Source organism: Schistocerca americana, unplaced genomic scaffold (genome assembly GCF_021461395.2).
Source record: "Schistocerca americana isolate TAMUIC-IGC-003095 unplaced genomic scaffold, iqSchAmer2.1 HiC_scaffold_454, whole genome shotgun sequence".
Taxonomy (NCBI): domain Eukaryota; kingdom Metazoa; phylum Arthropoda; class Insecta; order Orthoptera; family Acrididae; genus Schistocerca; species Schistocerca americana.
This window is the reverse complement of record NW_025726186.1, coordinates 87,501-92,500: the sequence shown is the minus strand read 5'-3', so window position 1 is coordinate 92,500 and position 5,000 is coordinate 87,501. Positions and strand designations below refer to the sequence as shown.

The window sequence follows — 5,000 nt, the reverse complement described above, 5'->3', positions numbered from 1 at the left end:
TGCGCCTTAACCTAACCTATGTTGCGCCTTAACCTAACCTATGTTGCGCCTTAACCTAACCTATGTTGCGCCTTAACCTAACCTATGTTGCGCCGTAACCTAACCTATGTTGCGCCTTAACCTAACCTATGTTGCGCCTTAACCTAACCTATGTTGCGCCGTAACCTAACCTATGTTGCGCCTTAACCTAACCTATGTTGCGCCTTAACCTAACCTATGTTGCGCCTTAACCTAACCTATGTTGCGCCTTAACCTAACCTATGTTGCGCCTTAACCTAACCTATGTTGCGCCTTAACCCAACACACGTTGGGCCTTAACCCAACACACGTTGGGCCTTAACCCAACACACGTTGGGCCTTAACCCAACACACGTTGGGCCTTAACCCAACACACGTTGGGCCTTAACCCAACACACGTTGGGCCTTAACCCAACACACGTTGGGCCTTAACCCAACACACGTTGGGCCTTAACCCAACACACGTTGGGCCTTAACCCAACACACGTTGGGCCTTAACCCAACACACGTTGGGCCTTAACCCAACACACGTTGGGCCTTAACCCAACACACGTTGGGCCTTAACCCAACACACGTTGGGCCTTAACCCAACACACGTTGGGCCTTAACCCAACACACGTTGGGCCTTAACCCAACACACGTTGGGCCTTAACCCAACACACGTTGGGCCTTAACCCAACACACGTTGGGCCTTAACCCAACACACGTTGGGCCTTAACCTGCTCTGTAATTGTCATACGACGCGTTAAATTAGTGTAGTGTTGCCTAACTGCAACCCCCGCAATATAGTTTGCTACTCGCACTGCCCGGTCCCCAGAGTATCGCTTCATGTTAAACACCTTGCAGCTATACACTGTAATGCGGATGGCGGCAGGACGTACATGCTCAATGCCCTTCGCAGTTGTTCATTGGCATTCGCATGGCGAAGCACAGCCTACGTTGTGGTACGGCTTGTGGCAACTGTCCGCTGATGTTGTACGTCCAAATCACACACTGTACCGCACATTGGTCCTCATGTACTGAATGATACATCGTGGTACATGTGTGACCGTACCACGACTGCGCCAACAACGGCGAACCATACGGTCCAAATATTGTGCACTCAGCTACGTGTCGTCTCCCTATAAGAGCTGGATTGCAGTATGGTATGCCGTGGATGGCGATCAGCATGAGCCGTCTGTTGATGTAGTGGCGCGTGTTGTCAGACGTAGTCGTCTCTTCTCACACACCGTGATAGCATGGTGCACTGCGTTCCACATCTGCGACATGCGACAGAGGCCGGTTGACAGTCGTTCGCGCAATGGACATCGCATACGTACGGGGGCCACCTTCCACGTGTTCGCGAAGCGTGCACATGTTGTTGCGTGTATGTGGGCAGACATAGTGTGTCGTGACACCTGACACAGGCATGCAACAATCGTTGAATTTGCAAATGGCGATGGACGTCTACGTTTGCTGGTGACGTTACGCAAATGAAGAACTGGTAAACCGTTGTGGTGCGGTTGTTCTCGCTAGAGGTGAATCAGTGATGGCGACGATCGGTTGAGCTACCAACCGGTTGTTTCAGCGATACCCACCATGCCCACGAACGTGAATGGCATGTGGGTGTGAAGCGATACGCGGCGGTGGCTGGGTGGGACCGTCCCCGGCCGGTGAGGGGGGGCCTTCCGGCGTGCTGGCCGCGCGGTGCGTGGGCGCACGCGCTACAGCCGGCTGGTGGGGGCGGCCAGTGGCAGGCGCGCCGGCCGACGGAGGCGGCAGGCGGCGCAGCTGCGCGCCGGCGCACCCTGCACGCGGCGCCGTGCGGCCAAAGTAGGTCCTCGCGGGCCCGGTGCGAAGCGCGGTGGACATCTGCAGTGTGCTGGTCCGATTGAGGACTGTGTGCGCTGAGGATGCGCCGCCGCCCGGCGCTCGGCGCCGCGACGCCGTCTGCTGCTCGGTCGCCTCTGCGGTTCTCGCAGGTGGATTGTATCGCAGCTGTGCGGACGTGTTGGCGCGTGCGCTGTGCTGGGAGAGTTCGCTTCGGCACCCAAGTGGGGCTTTTGTCCTTCTGTGGCGCTGGCGTTGGAGCTGCCGGCCACCGTAGGTGGCGCGTGTTGTCTCCCGCCGGCAATGCCACGACAGCACGCTCCCGGGCCTCTGTCGGCAGCGGCAAGCTCAGTTGGGAGCACGGGTGGTCGCACCTAAAGCGTCTACTCGCCAAACTCCGGGCGATTGCGCCTCTCTCGAACCCGACCAAGTACTTAGGACGGCGCTGCGCGCCGCCGGGACCTGAGAGGGTTTCGAGGTGTATTGTGCAGGGGAGCTCAGCCTCCTCCTGTTTGCAGAATAATTGAGCGGACGCTTGCGTGTTCGCGCGGGCCCCCGGGACACACTCCCGGGCGGCCGGCTGCTCAGCTCTAGTTGACGCAGCTCCCTGGTTGATCCTGCCAGTAGTCATATGCTTGTCTCAAAGATTAAGCCATGCATGTCTCAGTACAAGCCGCATTAAGGTGAAACCGCGAATGGCTCATTAAATCAGTTATGGTTCCTTAGATCGTACCCACGTTACTTGGATAACTGTGGTAATTCTAGAGCTAATACATGCAAACAGAGTCCCGACCAGAGATGGAAGGGACGCTTTTATTAGATCAAAACCAATCGGTCGGCTCGTCCGGTCCGTTTGCCTTGGTGACTCTGAATAACTTTGGGCTGATCGCACGGTCCTCGTACCGGCGACGCATCTTTCAAATGTCTGCCTTATCAACTGTCGATGGTAGGTTCTGCGCCTACCATGGTTGTAACGGGTAACGGGGAATCAGGGTTCGATTCCGGAGAGGGAGCCTGAGAAACGGCTACCACATCCAAGGAAGGCAGCAGGCGCGCAAATTACCCACTCCCGGCACGGGGAGGTAGTGACGAAAAATAACGATACGGGACTCATCCGAGGCCCCGTAATCGGAATGAGTACACTTTAAATCCTTTAACGAGTATCTATTGGAGGGCAAGTCTGGTGCCAGCAGCCGCGGTAATTCCAGCTCCAATAGCGTATATTAAAGTTGTTGCGGTTAAAAAGCTCGTAGTTGGATTTGTGTCCCACGCTGTTGGTTCACCGCCCGTCGGTGTTTAACTGGCATGTATCGTGGGACGTCCTGCCGGTGGGGCGAGCTGAAGGCGTGCGACGCGCCTCGTGCGTGCTCGTGCGTCCCGAGGCGGACCCCGTTGCAATCCTACCAGGGTGCTCTTGAGTGAGTGTCTCGGTGGGCCGGCACGTTTACTTTGAACAAATTAGAGTGCTTAAAGCAGGCAAGCCCGCCTGAATACTGTGTGCATGGAATAATGGAATAGGACCTCGGTTCTATTTTGTTGGTTTTCGGAACCCGAGGTAATGATTAATAGGGACAGGCGGGGGCATTCGTATTGCGACGTTAGAGGTGAAATTCTTGGATCGTCGCAAGACGAACAGAAGCGAAAGCATTTGCCAAGTATGTTTTCATTAATCAAGAACGAAAGTTAGAGGTTCGAAGGCGATCAGATACCGCCCTAGTTCTAACCATAAACGATGCCAGCCAGCGATCCGCCGCAGTTCCTCCGATGACTCGGCGGGCAGCCTCCGGGAAACCAAAGCTTTTGGGTTCCGGGGGAAGTATGGTTGCAAAGCTGAAACTTAAAGGAATTGACGGAAGGGCACCACCAGGAGTGGAGCCTGCGGCTTAATTTGACTCAACACGGGAAACCTCACCAGGCCCGGACACCGGAAGGATTGACAGATTGATAGCTCTTTCTTGATTCGGTGGGTGGTGGTGCATGGCCGTTCTTAGTTGGTGGAGCGATTTGTCTGGTTAATTCCGATAACGAACGAGACTCTAGCCTGCTAACTAGTCGCGTGACATCCTTCGTGCTGTCAGCGATTACTTTTCTTCTTAGAGGGACAGGCGGCTTCTAGCCGCACGAGATTGAGCAATAACAGGTCTGTGATGCCCTTAGATGTTCTGGGCCGCACGCGCGCTACACTGAAGGAATCAGCGTGTCTTCCTAGGCCGAAAGGTCGGGGTAACCCGCTGAACCTCCTTCGTGCTAGGGATTGGGGCTTGCAATTGTTCCCCATGAACGAGGAATTCCCAGTAAGCGCGAGTCATAAGCTCGCGTTGATTACGTCCCTGCCCTTTGTACACACCGCCCGTCGCTACTACCGATTGAATGATTTAGTGAGGTCTTCGGACTGGTACGCGGCATTGACTCTGTCGTTGCCGATGCTACCGGAAAGATGACCAAACTTGATCATTTAGAGGAAGTAAAAGTCGTAACAAGGTTTCCGTAGGTGAACCTGCGGAAGGATCATTACCGACTAGACTGCATGTCTTTCGATGTGCGTGTCGTGTCGCGCAACACGCTACCTGTACGGCTCGCAGTAGCCGTGCGCCGCGTGCGGAACCACGCGTGCTTCTCAAAACTAACGCCAATGTTGTGTGGTACGAGCGCTGAAGCGCTGGAGCGGCTGGCCTGCGGCACCTGGCGCCTGGCGCCGGTTTTGAATGACTTTCGCCCGACTGCCTGTCCGCTCCGGTGTGGAGCCGTACGACGCCCATCGGCCGTGAGGCCGTTGGACACAGAACGCTTGAACAGGGGCCGCCACACGCCTACGTCCCGCCTATGCAACTGTCTTGAAAGAGACAGTGTAAACTAAGAAAAGATCACCCAGGACGGTGGATCACTCGGCTCGTGGGTCGATGAAGAACGCAGCAAATTGCGCGTCGACATGTGAACTGCAGGACACATGAACATCGACGTTTCGAACGCACATTGCGGTCCATGGATTCCGTTCCCGGGCCACGTCTGGCTGAGGGTCGGCTACGTATACTGAAGCGCGCGGCGTTTGCCCCGCTTCGCAGACCTGGGAGCGTCGCGGCCGCCTGTGGGGCCGGCCGCGCCTCCTTAAACGTGCGATGCGCGCCCGTCGCCTGGCGGTTCGCATACCGGTACTTACTCGGTAGCGTGCACAG

The 5,000-nt window shown here is 56.0% G+C and overlaps 2 non-coding genes across 2 annotated transcripts; both read left to right on the top strand.

Annotated features, from left to right (window-relative positions):
• Nucleotides 1-2,431: 2,431 nt before the first annotated feature.
• On the top strand, nt 2,432-4,341 carry LOC124583289. Its single transcript, XR_006974143.1, has one exon. It is a non-coding gene; the product is annotated as a small subunit ribosomal RNA (ribosomal RNA).
• Nucleotides 4,342-4,692: 351 nt separating this feature from the next.
• Nucleotides 4,693-4,847, top strand: LOC124583281. Its single transcript, XR_006974136.1, has one exon. It is a non-coding gene; the product is annotated as a 5.8S ribosomal RNA (ribosomal RNA).
• The last annotated feature ends 153 nt before the right edge of the window (nt 4,848-5,000 follow it).